General features: G+C 40.0%; 1 protein-coding gene across 1 annotated transcript in view; it reads left to right on the forward strand.

Annotated features, from left to right (window-relative positions):
- The first annotated feature begins 3,998 nt into the window (after nt 1–3,998).
- SCN4A (sodium voltage-gated channel alpha subunit 4) overlaps nt 3,999–17,171 on the forward strand; it is a 96,519-nt gene continuing 83,346 nt past the window's right edge. Inside the window, exon 1 of the mRNA XM_072111128.1 lies at nt 3,999–4,114. The gene's annotated coding sequence lies outside the window, so the exon portion shown is untranslated. The remainder of the gene's footprint in view (nt 4,115–17,171) is intronic.

Below are 17,171 nucleotides of genomic sequence, written 5' to 3' on the forward strand. Positions count from 1 at the left end.
CAATGAGTATAACCTGGCTACTAATAGTATTTCTGACAGTAATAGCCAAAGGAATGTGTGTACAAAGGAATGATGAAAAGAATTGTCTAGGACAGGGGTCCCCAAACATTTTACATAGGGGGCCGTTCACTGTCCCCCTCAGACCGTTGGAGGACCGGACTAAAGTCTAAAAATAAATAGCGGTACATGTGAGCGCATCCATAATACACTGGCACCCCCCTCAATTAATTATTTAATATACCGGTACTGCACCCCCTTGTGAACTATTTTATATATTGGTCCAATTAATTATTTAATATACTGAAAATGCCTACCCCCCCCCCCATTAATTACTAAACTGCCCCTCATAATTAATTATTTCCTATGCTGCCCCTCATAATTAATTATTTCCTATGCTGCCCCTCATAATTAATTATTTCCTATGCTGCCCCTTATAATTAATTATTTCCTATGCTGCCCCTTATAATTAATTATTTCCTATTCTACCCCTCATAATTAATTATTTCCTATGCTGACGCTCATAATTAATTATTCCTATACTGCCCCTCATAAGTAATTATTTCCTAAGCTGCCCCTTATAATTAATTATTTCTTATTCTGCCCCTCATAATTAATTATTTCCTATGCTGCCCCTCATAATTAATTATTTCCTATGCTGCCCCTCATAATTAATTATTTCCTATGCTGCCCCTTATAATTAATTATTTCCTATGCTGCCCCTTATAATTAATTATTTCCTATGCTGCCCCTTATAATTAATTATTTCCTATTCTACCCCTCATAATTAATTATTTCCTATGCTGACCCTCATAATTAATTATTTCCTAAGCTGCCCCTTATAATTAATTATTTCCTATTCTAACCCTTATAATTAATTATTTCCCATGCTGCCCCTCATAATTAATTATTTCCTAAGCTGCCCCTTATAATTAATTATTTCCTATGCTGACCCTCATAATTAATTATTCCTATACTGCCCCTCATAAGTAATTATTTCCTAAGCTGCCCCTTATAATTAATTATTTCTTATTCTGCCCCTCGTAACTAACTATTGGCCCCCAGTCGCTACAATCTTTTTACTGCCATGTTTTTAATAAAAAAAATAAAAACCCTGTACTCACCTAAGTCTTCTATCTTCTTGCCGCGTCCAGGCAGGAAGGGGTGCACGGCGGCGTGATGACGTCATTGCACGGCCGTGCAGCCTAGTTCATGGAGCGATGTGCGCCGGGGTTGTATTCCGACCACATCGCTCCAGTAATAGTGCTCGTTTCCGGCCGCACCGAGCACTATACAGTGACGGGCAGGAGCTTCCTGTCTAGACGGACGGAGGCTCCTGCCCGACTGTTGCAGGCCGTGAGGGCCCAGCGCTGGCGCGCCAAGTGTCGGGGGCCGGATCGAAACGGTCCGCGGGCCGTAGTTTGGGGAACCCTGGTCTTGGATTCTAAAAAACATTTTGTAATAATCAGAAGGGCATAGGTGGTCTACTTGTCAAGACCCACAACAGGCGCGGCTCTGAGCCTTTTTAACCTTTAATGCTCCTACAGTCTTCTGTTGTAAAATGCATCTATAGGCGGGCAGAAAGATATGTAAAAAATCATCCGTAGACAGGCAGCCATGATTTAAATCATTTAGAGAAAGGTGCCCTTATTACACATGACCTAGAGACAGGCAGCCATGTTACAAATCACCTAGAAACAGGCAGCCATGTTATACATCACATAGTGACAGGCAGCCATGTTATAAATCACCTGGAGACAGACAGCCATGTTATACATCACATAGAGACAGGCAGCCATGTTATAAATCACCTGGAGACAGACAGCCATGTTATACATCACATAGAGACAGGCAGCCATGTTATAAATCACCTGGAGACAGGCAGCCATGTTATACATCACATAGAGACAGGCAGCCATGTTAAAATCATCTAGAGACAGGCAGCCATGTTACAAATCACCTAGAAACAGGCAGCCATGTTACAAATTACCTAGAAACAGGCAGCCATGTTACAAATTACCTAGAGACAGGCAGCTATGTTACACATCACCTAGAAACAGGCAGCCATGTTACACATCACCTAGAAACAGGCAGCCATGTTACAAATTACCTAGAAACAGGCAGCCATGTTACAAATTACCTAGAGACAGGCAGCCATGTTACACATCACCTAGAAACAGGCAGCCATGTTACACATCACCTAGAAACAGGCAGCCATGTTACAAATTACCTAGAAACAGGCAGCCATGTTACAAATTACCTAGAAACAGGCAGCCATGTTACAAATTACCTAGAAACAGACAGCCATGTTATAAATCATCTAGTGACAGGCAGCCATGTTATAAATCACCTAGAGACAGGCAGCCACCTAGAGCTGCAGCGGGGTGCCACCAGGTCGTTTCATGGGTGCGGCTAGGCCCGCGGTGGCAGCCGAGGTAGAGAAGCAGGGGACGCACGGAGCTTAGTCCTGGACGGGAGTGGGAGCCAGGACAAGGAAAACCGGGACCAGAGCTGGATCAGGAGCCAGGAGAGGTGAGTGCAGGTCCGCGGACGGGGCATGCTACACAGATCCGGGCCGGGGGAGCCAAGTGGCGGCAGAACATGGATGCACCCGCAATCCATGGATCGCAGGGTCACCAGTGACAAAGATAAACCAGGGACATTCACTCATAGATCCAGGCACTTTGACTCTGGTAATTTTCTTTATTTGTTATCAGTGGCTTCCTTCCTTCTAAAATCAACTTTTAAAATTATGTTTCTAGAAGTGCAGTAAAACTGCTTTCCCTTTGACCTAGTCAGAAGTGCTGGGGTCATAATGGTGTTAACGGAGCCCACATTGTGAAAACCACAAGACCTCAGTAGCCCAGATTTATTGAAGGATTTGCGCCAGTTTTTTGTCTGACTTTGCACGTTCTTTTCAGTACAAACTGCTTGGACTGGTAATAATCAATTGGGGAACCCATGAATCACAGATTTGGTAGAGAAGCCGGTCACACATGCTCCCTGTCATATAATGTGCCATTTCCAGCAGTTCTCAGTCTATAACGCCCCTTTCCTGCAGCTGGTCCTCCACTGTAGCCCCTCCTACTGTTTTTTTCTGTCTATAAAAGAAGGGGCTAAAGAAAAGGGGACACTACAATACCCCTCGTCTTTGGCCTTTTCACTTTAAGGAAAAAATATACATACAGTACATAACCGAGAATAAGCCGAGGCACCTAATTATACCACAAAAAAAACACAACCACAGAACCCTCCTTTAATGAAATGTCCTCTGCAGAGCCCTCCTTTAATGTAATGTCCACTGCAGAGCCTCCCTTTAATGTAATGCCCACTGCAGAGCCTCGCTTTAATGTTATGCCCACTGCACAGCCCCCCTTTAATGAAATGTCCACTGCAGAGCCCCCCTTTATTTTAATGTCTACTGCAGAACCTCCCTTTAATGTAATGCCCATTGCATAGCCCCCCTTTAAAGGAAACCTACCAGTTAGAATGGCAGGGGTAAGCAGTAAGTACCGAACACCAGCTCAGGGTGAGCTGGTGCCGGTGCTTAGTTTCGTTAGTGTTAATAACCGCTGTATCGCGGTTTTGAACACTGTTTAAACTTTAGAGCAGAAGAGGCTTCGGCGCTGCGTGCGCACGATCGTGTGCTCGCCTACATAGGAAATGCCGGAGACGTTGCGCGCCCACAGTCGTTGGGAAACACTTCATAAATTCAGATGCAAGAGGCACCAAAAGGAGAAAAGAAACACGTCCAGTTTTCCGTAATAAATGACCGCCTTTATATTCTCCACTTGCATTAGAGAGTATTATAGAATGGCAGGTTTTATGGGCAAAGGACTAATAATATAGTGAGACACACGGCAACATTGTCCACACAGTCCTGCTCCCAGCGCATAGTTACATGTCATATCATTGGCCAAGTAGGGAATTAATGTCCGAAACCTGAGAGAGGCAAGTTTTACCTGAAGAGTTTGTTAGATGCTCAGATTTCAGGCGTGATCATCTGACATCAGCTGCAGCTGTCCTGCGAGGACTCTCTGGCCGACACTCTCACACTTGGGAATAGTCTGTGCCACAAAACTTCTCTCTTGGAGATTTCTCATATGCCTCTGACAAGGTAAATCTCAATTTTTTTTAATTTATTCGCATTGTTTATTATTCTGTAATCCCAGCTGAAATGAGATTCTCAGAAATGTTTGTACTCTTCCATGTTGTAAACTACACTGTTTAACCCTTTCCAAATTTCTGAGCTGTATACTGATGAGGTCCAAATTCGCTGGTAGGCTGATGTCTGAGAAGTTTGGTATTGGTCTGTTACTAGTATCCAAGCCTGTATGATCATTATAAGTAGTGGGCATTATTTAGGTCTGAGACATATTCATGCATTTGTCACATAAAAAATCCCACCCAGTTGGATTTTCTATATGATCCCTTGTATATTTGGTTCTTAAGTTTTCTATTTCTATAAAGAGTCATGGATTTTGAGAGACTACTTTCAGTTCAATGTCAGCTACAAAGTAGTTAAATTAATATCTAGAGATATGGCTTAGATAGTATAGATGGCAACGTTGTTCAAAGTTCTTGGCCATGTAAGTGGTTGTTATAGACTTCAGCCCCTTGGCTGCTAACAATACAATTTTATTTATAAGGTTTTAGGTCCATTGTGCTTCTCCAATGATAATTTACTACTTGTTGGTTGTTTCTGTAGCTCAGCTGGAAAAAAATGTTTGAAAAAATGTAACAGATGTGAGAAATATTAAATATGGACAGTGGTCGTTGTAGGAGATCTTACAAGGAGAAATCTTGTAACAAGATGGGCATGGAAAATACGTAACAGAACTTCTACTGCCGGGCCAAGTTTTTGACATTAAAGCGACAGGTCTTGATTTATAGCAAGAAAGTAGTTGTCAAGATGGGAGGGGCTGAGACTGTCATAGTAAACAACATCCCTGATTATTCAGACGTTAATTCATTAATTCAGATCAATATCTAAAGGCATGTAATACACTTAGGGGTATGCACAGTAATGTGAAGTGCTGAGTGTGATTTTTAGAGATATCCCTTGGAAAAATCCTACAAATTTCAACACATTCATTGATTTTTTTTAATAAATACACAATTCATACTTTTGTACTTTGGAAGCATAGACATTTCAAGTTCCAGCATGGAGCCCAGTATTTGTGGAATACTGTTGAATACTATTGTCAAGAATGCTTAAATTAATTTCTGTGGGATACATCCAAAATCCAACAATTTCTGTATGTGGGGCTGTGAAGCCGCACACTGCAAAGCAGAAAGCTCTTCAGGCTGACAAACCAGCCCAAAGACCTTGCAATAGCATCAAAGCTGGATTATAACTTCACGTTTTCAGTCCTGTCAATACTAATAACATACACAAAGATATGGTCACACAGTTCACAGGGGCTGCTTTTGAAATTTGGGAGGCATTTATTATAATTTGGCACACAGTGTTGTTTTTGGCACCCGATTTTAGCCGTGTTTTGCATTGTGATTACATATTGCATCGCACGGCCTCAATGTAATTGGCGTACCCTGAGAAGAACAAATGAGTGTCAGAAATGTCAATCCACATTCATGAAGTGATTGTAAGAAGGAGGTATACTTGCTTTGGGTTGGGCTTTGGGTGCCAAAAAAGTGTTAGGAAACTAGAAGTACTGCAGCAAAGGTCTACCGGTAACACCGGCGCCGCCATTTTACCATGGATCATGGCTCCCAGGGACATCATCGGGGAGCGGGGATCCGTCACCGTGACAGTCTTGAGTCTTCTGAAGACTCGAGGCTGTCTTGTTTTAACCCATTCATTACAATGTGCTATCAGCACATTGCAAGGAATGAGGAGGGAAATCCCCATATACTGCGATACTGTAGTATGGCAGTTTATGATAGGATCGATCAGACAACCTAGGGTTAAAGTACCCTTGGTAGTCTGAAAAATAGTAAAAGTAAAAATAAAAAAAGTAAAAAAATATAATAAAAAAACCTAAAAATTCAAATCACCCCACTTTCCCTAAAACTGATATAAATATTAATAAACCGTAAAAATTATAAGCACATTAGGTATCGCCGCATCCGAAAATGCCCGATCTATCAAAATATAATAAAGTTTTTTCACTGCGTTTAACCCCGTAAAAAATAGAAAATAGTCAAAAATGGCACTTTTTTGCCATTTTGAAAAAAAATCTGTAAAATCCAAGCCCACAAGAAAACGTCGCAAATGCATTTTTTCAACATTTTCACTGCATTTTGAATTTTTTTCCCGCTTCCCAGTACACGCCACAGAATATTAAATACTGTCACTATGAAGTGCAATTTGTTATGCAGAAAATAAGCCATCACAGAGCTCTTTATGTGGACAAATAAAAAAGTTATAGATTTTTGAAGGTGGTGAATGAAAAATGAAAATGAAAAAACTAAAAAGGGGGTCAGATCGTTAAGGGGTAAAAAAATTAATAATAAAAATGGCACCGGGCTGCCCTTAATAACTCCTCTGCTTTTAACTTGTACTAGTTTTCAGTTAATTTATTTTCACTTGGGAAAATGTTCTAGTGATGTTGTATCACATTCTAGCATTAGTTGCAGTTCAAGAGTAAGTCAAAAGCAGAGCAAGTCAATTTATTATGACTTTGTCCCTTTTTAAATGGTTCAAATGAATGCACAGGATAGTGATGCTCAAAAATGGTGCAGAATTTTTATTGCCATTCACATGTTTGTATCACAAAATACTGGCCTAATTCTAACTATTTGAGAGGTAGTACTAAGATAGACAGGAGGGAATTAATAAGCATGAGTATGATATACAGGCGGTCCCCTACTTAAGGACACCCGACTTACAGACAACCCATAGTTACAGACGGACCCCCCTGCCCACTGTTACCTCTGGTGAAGCTCTCTGGATGCTTTACTATAGTCCCAGACTGCAATGATCAGCTGTAAGATGTCTGTAATGAAGCTTTATTGATAATTCTTGGTCCAATTACACCAAAAATTTTGAAACTCCAATTGTCACTGGGGCAAAAGAAAAAAAATTGTCTAGAACTTCCATTATAAAATATAGTGTTTCGACTTACATACAAATTCAACTTAAGAACAAACCTCCAGACCCTATCTTGTATGTAACCCGGGGACTGCCTGTACTGTAATGCAAAGGCTGACATCTGGTCCAGCAATAGTGAAGTTGGGCTCGCTGCATAAGGTTTGCTGGGCCTGTCGTACTCTGTGCCTGGCCTTAAACTGTTAGCACAGGTTAAGAGTCTAAATTTACATGAGTTAGATGATTCTTGGTGTGATCCTCATAAACTAAAATCTGTCAGTGATCCATGAAAATTAGTTCAGACTAGATTATGCTCTGCTCCTTACTGAATTGGGCACATGGTCCATTGTAAGACAGCCATGTGCTTTCCATTAACCTTTTGATGCACCACAAAGTTACTGTACGTTGAGGTGCAGTTAACTTTTTTAGAGAGATTACAGGCTGCGCTTTCTCCATAGAGGCAGTAGTAGATTAGGCAGTTTGGGCGGTAGCCCGTAGCCTAAGCCTCTCAATTTACATGCACACAAGAGCCATTACAGGATCTTCGAAGGCCTCTAAAAGATCCTGGACCTGCAGATTGAAAGCAGACAGAAGGGACACCACCTCCATTCCCATGAAGATTGATTCTAATACCTTATGTAGGAAGTGAATTCCAGACTTGTAGAAACTATAATATTCATAGAGCCCAGGGCCCATGGCAGGCTTAATCTGCTGCTGTATAGAGGGCAGGTATCAGCTGCATTACACAGCAGACACCGCTACGGCACTAACCGTGGTCGAACCCAACTGCAGTACCTAGACAGCAAACATTCATTTCACCAAATTGCTACTTTATAAAGAAAAAGGGCATCAAAAAGGTTCCAACATGGTATGAAAACGTCAGGATGTGACACAAAAAAAATTACATGTTTTGCAGCCCTGTTCGACAAAGTATGAAAACGTTTTGGGTGTCAGAAAATGGTGGAACAAATTTTTTGGAAACTAATTTTTTAAATGAATAATATACACATTTTTTATATATGTCCACACAACAAGCCCAATATTTGAATAAACTGTCATCTAAAAGCACCATTGTAAAATATGGCAAAAACATATTTTTTTCTGCAAAATTAAAGATAACCAGTAAATCCAATGTATCCAAAAATATTATAAATGAAAATGACAGCTTGTCCAGAAAAAAATAAGTTACCTGATGCTACATTGACACAACTATTAAAATGTCATGGTCCCAAGAAACAGCAATACATAAGCAAGTTATTTCTTTAAAAAATATATTTTATTGTCAAACAGTGATAAAGGATAAAAAACTAAAAATATTTGGTATCCTCATAATCGTAACACCTTGGAGAAACAAGGTAAAGCGTTATTTACACTGCACAGTGAATGCCAAAACCTTTAAAAAAACAAAAAATCAAGGCCAGAACGCACAGACACACACAGACAGAAAAGGCTAAAAAGTTACCGTCATTTAAGATCATTTTTAATATTGTGTGGGTGGGGATGTTTTGACCATTTTTCTAATATACTTCATTAAGAGATTCTGCCTATTTTGTAAAGAAACAGACTGCTAAGTGCCCCTAAGTGGGACTCTCTATTCTCCTACGTTTGCACAGTTCTGAGCAGCGAGTGTGTTCCATTTCAACAGTTAGATGTAAACTCATAGACAGTTCCATAGACATACACTGAACAGGCTGGAATAGAGATCTATACTATAGGGAGCATTGCAGCCTTTTTCTTTACAGACTAAGCAAAATATTCATGAAAAATGTTCACCCCCCCCCCCCCCCTCTCTCCACAATTTTAAAAATGCTTTAATAAAATTTATTAAAAAGGTTTTTGTGCTCCAAATATGGTACTAAAGGTCACAGACTTGCCGACTTTAACAAATTCAAAAACACTCCTTCTAAACACGGGTGAATAATGGGAGTTCAATTATGTGATTGGAGAGCTACATCTTCTTGCATTCAGCTTTCGGAGGAATTATCCATAATATACTCAAGTATTTGGAGAGGGTCCAGATCCATATTAATAATACATCCAATGAGCCAAGAATTGTGCATATTTCTCCCTCGTGGAGTGGACTATGGTAGGCGCTATAGCCTGCACCAGGTTGAAGTGCAGACTATAGCGCCATTAATAATAATTAATAATATAGGGACCATGGCCGGAGCTTGATACGTCTGCCCCATGACTAAACAGAATGGGAGGGATTTATCAATGTGTCCCAGGTTCCGTCAGTTTAGTGGAGGAAAACCTTAGTCATTTTCTGCGCCAGATTTATCACTGTGTTAATAAATCTTGTGCAGGATAACACTGTCGGTTTCCAGTTTGGACCTACTTTAATGTGGTCTAAACTCTGCAACACAATTATTGGCCAATGGAACGTTAAAATAGGCCACACCCCCTTTCAGGCCAAGCCACGCCCCCTTTCAGGCCAAGCCTCGCCTTTTTCCGAAGGTCACGCCCCCTCCGTCGAACAAGTCGGAAAATGGCTAAAAAAAGGTCTCACAAGCCTTGATAAATGTGGTGTAAGGCTTTTCACACTGATTTTTTTTTTGCGTAAAACCAACAGAATTGTGGCGCAAGTGCGTTAATACACCCACCCTTCCAATGTGTCACACTGTAAAGCATCTTATGGTATTGGAAGTTACCAACAATGTTTCATTTTCTTTTACTATCTGCACTACACTTGCGCAATTCCTTTAGTTTAGGGATCCGACCCGTTGCAAAAACACTGTATATAACTTTTCTAAATGCAAGGATATTTATTTGTTCAACATACAAGTTTGTGTTTATGAGGTTTCGGCTCACCCTGCCTTTGTCAAACACACAAACGTCGGGCTGTTGTGCGTGAGCCTTATGGAATGGTGCTGCTGCGCTGGTGTGGGGCTGGTTGAAGTATATATCCACGTTTGCAATCACCTTTGATTGTCCAATGTACCTAAAGAATTTTTTTTAAAACTTTCCTTACTTTTCATCAAACTTTGCAGAAAATCTTGTAGAAAAATTTACTAGTAAACTACAGAATTTATAATCTGTACTCTGAATAAGAGCTATAATCACAAACACTTTAAGGAGGTTTTAGGTTCATTATATGTTGGTTGCACCCAAAGATTTTTACATTAGGTTTAGTTATTTTTGGCTCAAACGTCACGGGGCTGTTTTGTGGATTTTATATAGTTATTGTGCTTCTATTTTTTTACACATCATGTTTTAGGGCTGTTGCTCATGGCAAATTTAGGAACTGCTAACAAATTATATAATGCACTAATTTGGGCTGGATTTGGGCAAGTAAGGACTTATTTACACATCAGTTTTTTTCTCAGTATGATATCTGTGATTTCCAAGGACATTCTAACAAACATAGTCTGTGGTGGTCATTTATTATCGCCTTTTAAATGGAAAACTGGCAGTGTTTTCTTTTTCCTTTCTGCACCTCTTGCGCCTTAATTTATGAAGGGTCACGTCTATTTTTCCAACTCATTTTCTGGCGCAATTTACGGTGCAAAAAGAAAGCAGCTAAAAGCTGGTCTAGGGAGTTCTAAACCTTTTAATCCGTGCGCCAATTCATTAATCCTTTGTGCCCGAAACTTACATCCCACAGAAAAATATATTAAGGTCACCCTGCGCCCAAATTAATTAATTCCCCCTCAGTATGTCGAGATGTCCACAAAAAATACTCATCAATTAGAAGGCAAACACCTGGTTCCCTGGCATCATCGGTAAAAAAATTGAACACAAATGTCATCTGTTTTTTTGCAGACCCATAGGGACAGATATATCTTTAGGCAGGTATGATTTGATTTTTTGGATTGTTTTAGGAGCTCTTATTAGCTTAGGCGGCTTGACAAAAGTGGCCTATGAGGTGTAAATATCTTTACACCTAGAGTTGGCACTAGCTCCTATTTTTTTTGTGCACCACTGTAGGACTGAAGTGGATTTGCCCAAAATTTCTTATTTTTAAAAAGTCTGGATAATCTGGAATTCCCATCATGAATCTGGCGTAAGTAAACTGTGAATGAGAGTGGATTGAAAAAAGTTGCAAATTTGGCACAAACTATCAGAGGGAAGAATGTTGTTAACTAGGAACGGGCAAATGAATGGAGGGCTTGGAATGAAGAGGGAGTATTAGGGACGTTTTTCACAAATCCTCACAAACTATAGTTTACAAGTGATTAATAAAAAAAATGGTTGAGACTAGGAAATGCCCTACTCTTAGAAGGGAGTCTTCCACCTCCACCGTTATTATCTGTTAGATGTTGTAGAGCAGGGGTCTCAAACTCGCGGCCCGCGGGCCAACTGCGGCCCGCGGGACAATATTTTGCGGCCCCCACCTGGTCGCGCTGCATGGAGAGGGCTCACGGGCTGAGCCCTCTCCATAGCCGGTAAGTCTTTGCTGCATATTGCAGCAAAGGCTTACCGGTAACACCCGCGATCGGTGCTAGCACCGATCGCGGGTGCTTTCACAGCGATGGCTGCCGACAAAGCTGCCGGCAGCCTCAAAAAGATAGCGGCGCATGGGCGCCGCCATCTTACCTGGGATCGCCGCTCCCCGTGACGTCATCGGGGGGCGGAGATCCGTCTCCATGGTAGCCCCGGGTCTTCCGAAGACCCGAGGCTATTTCGTTTTAACCCCTTCATTACAATGTGCTGATAGCACATTGTAATGAATGAGGAGGAAAATCCCCATATATTGCCATACTGTAGTATGGCAGTATATGATAGGATCGATCAGACAACCTAGGGTTAAAGTACCCTAAGGAGTCTGAAAAATAGTATAAATAAAAATACAAAAAAGTTTAAAAAAAAAAAATTATAATAAAAAAACCTAAAATTTCAAATCACCCCCCTTTCCCTAGAACTGACATAAATATAAATAAACAGTAAAAATTATAAACACATCAGGTATCGACGCGTCCGAAAATGCCCGATCTATCAAAATATGAAAATGGTTTTTCAATGCTTTTAACCCCGTAACGGAAAATAGCGCCCAAAGTCGAAAATGCCACTTTTTTGCCATTTTGAAAAATATAAAAAATCTATAAAAAGTGATCAAAAGGTCGTACAGTCCTAAAAATGATATCATTGAAAATATTATCAAATTTCGCAAAAAATGACACCACCCACAGCTCCGTACACTAAAGTATGAAAAAGTTATTAGCGCCAGAAGTTGGCAAAATCAAAAAAATAATTTTACTACAGGAGGTTTTAATTTTTGTAAAAAACATTATAAACCTATAACAAATTTGGTATCCCCTTAATCGTACCGACTCAAAGAATAAAGTAGACAAGTCATTTGGAGCGCTCAGTGAAAGATGCAATATCCAAGCCCACAAGAAAATGGCGCAAATGCGTTTTTTCACCATTTTCATTGCATTTGGAATTTTTTTCCCGCTTCCGAGTACATGGCATGGAATATTAAATACCATCACTATGAAGTGCAATTTGTTACGCAGAAAACAAGCCGTCACACAGCTCTTTACGTGTAAAAATAAAAAAGTTATAGATTTTTGAAGGTGGGGAGTGAAAAATGGACATGAAAAAACAGGAAAGGGCCCGTAACCGGTTAATCCCCTTCCCTCCGGTACTTGAAGAAGATGAAGTCGCCGCTCTGAACGCACTTGGTGCAGGTCAGAGCGGCGACTTCATCTTCTTCGATGGGAGGGACACGGGGAGACAAGTACCGGGGGGGAGGGGGGGGGGGAGTGTCCCTGACTGGGCTCAGTGCGGTAGGAGCTTGGGACCCCTCGGTGCACAGGACCGTTCATAGAGAAAACACGTCTCCCAGCTTGGGGCTTTCCTTGCGCTGGGAGACGCCATGACATTTGAATCTGAATAATGATATTTTGTAAGTGCATTTTGTGTGGAAAACTTGATGCGGCCCAGCCTTACCCAGAATCTACCTCCAGCGGCCCCCAGGTAAATTGAGTTTGAGACCCCTGTTGTAGAGGAATGCAACGTTATTTTCAATGTACCTTTATTATTTCTGTCTGTTATGTCACTTGAAGGATATTCCCAGTTTAAAGAAAATCTACCATTTGATTTGATGCATTATGAAGCAAACATACCTTGTTGTTTAATCCCTGAATTTAGTGGATTTGCTGAAAAAACAGTTATAAAATTATGATAATGAGGCTCTGACGCTCCTTTGGCTGGCCCAGCACTCTCCTTTTACCCTAATTATGCACAGCTCCAGCCTGTTTGATTCCTATATACAGTAGTTCATATATTGTTTTAGATTTTGTGTTGTCGAGAAAGCATATGTTTTTCAGTTGCTTTATTCTAGATGAAAATCACAATTTCGTTAAAGATGTTTTGTGATCTTTGTATTTTGTCAAAAATCTTAATAAAAAGGATCTGATTTAAAATAAAAGATGTTTGAAGAGGCTTCATGGCTGCATACTGATGCAAACACCTGCTAAATGATGCCATCGGCGCCTGAGTGCCACCGTTTGGAGGAGATTGTTGTTCCCTGTGACATTATCGGGTAGCGATGATCAGTATAATCCAGGATAAAATTTACACCTTTCCTTCCCCTTCAACTGATATAAATCTAAACAAAAAAAGTCTTAAAAATGTTTGTATTGCTGTGTCCCAAATGTCGCAAACTATCAAAATATGAAAATGGTTATTCCTAAAGGTAAACTCTATAGTGGAAAATAGCGACCAAATGTCTGAATTGCCACTTTTTTGCCATTTTGAAAATTATAAATACTGATTGAAAGGTTGTACAGACCCCAAAATGGTAGCAATGATAATGTCATTGCTCCGCAAAAAGTGACAACTTGCACAGCTCCATACACTGATATATGAAAAAGTTATTAGCGTCAGAATATGCTGAGACAAAGTCATTTATGGACAAAAGGTTCACATTTTTTTGGATGTACAGGCGGTCCCCTACTTAAGAACACTTACATACGACCCCTAGTTACAAACGGACCTCTGGATATTGTTAATTTATTGTACTTTAGTCCTAGGCTGCAATGATCAGCTGTAACAGTTATCACAGGTGTCTGTAATGAAGCTTTAGTGTTAATCCTGATTCTTATGACAACCCAACAACCCAACATTTTTAAAATCCAATTGTCATAGAGACCAAAAAAGTTCTGGCTGGGATTACAATGATAAAATATACAGTTCCGACTTACATACAAACTCAACTTAAGAACAAACCTACAGACCTTATCTTGTATGTAACCCGGGGACTACCTGTATTAAAACCTTATAAAAGTTATATCATTTAGTATCCCCGTGATCATACTTACCCAAAAAATAAAAGGGAAGTGTCATTTGAAGCGCACAGTGATAAAGAAAATGGCGCAAATGTGTGTAAATTGCAGTGCATTCAAAAAATTTTTCTTGCTTCCCAGTACACGCCATGAAATATTATATACCTTCACCTGGAAGTACAATTACGCAGAATTGCTGTAGCTTTTCAAGTTTGATATGTATTTTATTTATGGGATGCATTGAGGTTTCCTATTTTGGGTGACTTGGACAGACTGAATGTTTGGTCATCCACTTGGCAAATGAGGTTTAATGTGGATAAATGTAAGGTTATGCACCTGGGGGCCAATAATCCAAAGGCAAAATATGTCCTTGGGGGAGTAAATCTGGGAGAGTCCCTTGTTGAGAGGGACCTGGGGGTACTAGTAGATCATAAATTGAATAACAGCATGCAATGTCAATCAGCTGCCTCTAAAGCTAGTAGGATCTTGTCATGTATCAAAAGTGGAATGGACTCTCGTGATAGGGATGTAATATTACCACTATACAAAGCATTGGTTCGGCCACACCTGGAATATGCTGTTCAGTTCTGGGCACCGGTCCATAAAAAGGATGCCCTGGACGTTGGGGAATTTAAGACTACAAACAATGGAATAAAAACCCTTCCTAAATCCTGATTACTGCAAGGTACGATGATAATGTCAGAAAAATGCAAAAATGCCGCCATACATTGAGATTTAAACTGATTACACAATGTACTTCCAATGTTATATAAAGATAAAATGTTATTTATATTACAATATGTTCATGGACAATGCGCAATGTCCTATTGTCCTGTATGTTTACTTGTTTTGTATTGAAAATCAAATAAAATTTTGTTTTAAAAAAAAAAGGATGCCCTGGAGCTGGAGAGGGTTCAACGTAGAGCCACAAAAATGATAAGGGGTATGGAGGGTCTTAGTTATGAGGAAAGATTAAAACAACTAGATTTATTTAGTCTGGAAAAGAGACGACTACGAGGGGACATGATTAATTTATTTAAATATATGAATGGTCCATACAAAAAATATGGTGGTAAGTTGTTTCAGATTAGATCAAATCAAAAGACGAGGGGGCACTGTCTCCGTTTGGAGAAAACAAGGTTTAATCACCAGAAGCGACAGGGCTTTTTTACTATGAGAACTGTCAATCTGTGGAATAGCCTGCCTCAGGCGCTGGTCACAGCAGGGACAGCAGAGAGCTTCAAGAAGGGTCTAGATGCCTTTTTACACCTAAATAACATTGATGGTTATGTTATATAGGATTGTTTCCCCTAAATCCCTTCCTCATCCAATCCCTTCCCTTCCTTGGTTGAACTTGATGGACAAGTGTCTTTTTTCAACCGTATAAACTATGAAACTATGAAACTATTATGTCTGTTCTATATTTTAAAATCATTTTTATTGATGTAACTAGGAGCCCTTTTTTGGCTTCCTCATGTCCCCATAGAGATTAGTGTCAAAAAGCTTTTATAGTAAAACTGGCTTTTTTCGAAAGAAGTTAGATGAAAATGTACCTTTCTTTATGCAGAGCAGTGTCCCTAGTCCCCTGGGAATGGCCAGTGAGGAATGGGGCAGACATGTGTGTAGTCCTGAGGAGGGAAGCAATGGGGGGGGACATGGGGGACATGTGATGTTTTTTAAATTTCAAATTGTTGCATGACGGAGTGGTTTCCTGAGGATGATGGCATGGAACACTCCTCATTGTTAGCATACAAGTAACAAATTAGTGGGTCTAAAAAAAATTTAAAATAACCCACAAACTGTGTATTGTTGCATTGATAGCAACCTTTGCTTAGAAAATATTAAAATATTGTGAAGGGTATAAAAGATAAAAATACAAAACTTTTTCAAAATTCCAATTTTACTGCTTCCTTCCTACCAAAATGTGTAATAAAAAGTTATCAAAAAGTTGGATGCACCCCAAAATAATGCTAATTCAATCAAACATGTTGGATTTCTTTCTTTTGCCTGTAGTAGAAAACCCACTGCTAATGCAGGTGACCAACAGCTATAGTAAGGCCCCTTCCACACTAGCGTTTTCCAAGACGAGTTCTGCGCGTGCTTTTGACGCGCAGAACTTGCATTGCACTCTGTCCCATTGTTTCCTCATTCCTCATTGTTCTTCACATACTATTTTGTTCGCACCGTTCCGCGCGTATCTCCCGACAAGTAAGCAGATGTGCCGAACATCTGTAATCTATTCTTCACTGTGTTCTTTACTGTGTTTTTCACTTAAATGATCCTGTGTTCACTGTGTTCACTGTTTTTATTCTATTCTTCACTGTTCTTCACATCTGCTAACTTGTCGGGAGATAATATACGCGCGCGGAACAGTGAAGAATAGATTGCAGATGTTTGCATACATCTGCTAACTTATGAGAAGACATTCTTTTTCAATTAAATAAAACATTTTATTCCCGAACCATGGTCCCTTTGGAAAAGTCCAATTGACTTAAAAAACGCGCGTGAAAAACGCAAAAAAACGTGAACAACACGCGCTTGAAAAACGCAAAAACGCTAATGACTCCAAGGAAAAATGGAACAAAAACGCAGCCAAAAAGTCAGTTTTTCACGCATTGCACCCTGACGTGAAATGCAACGCTAGTGTGGAAGGGGCCTAAGTCCATCCAAAGGCCTGGAGTTACCACATCTGTTATCATTGATGACTGCTACGTCACTATAATGGTGGAGATTTACTAAGCTAAATGCAACAGAATTCTGCTCATCTTGCAGCAGTAAATCTTATATATATACATTGTGTCACATATATTACGTGTTCATGGAATCTTCTCGTGTCTCACCCAGCAAGCAGTGTGCCTTGGCTGAAAACAGGCATGACATTAAAGGAACCTGTA

The sequence above is a fragment of the Engystomops pustulosus genome, chromosome 6 (assembly GCF_040894005.1).
Source record: "Engystomops pustulosus chromosome 6, aEngPut4.maternal, whole genome shotgun sequence".
In the NCBI taxonomy this organism is placed as follows: domain Eukaryota; kingdom Metazoa; phylum Chordata; class Amphibia; order Anura; family Leptodactylidae; genus Engystomops; species Engystomops pustulosus.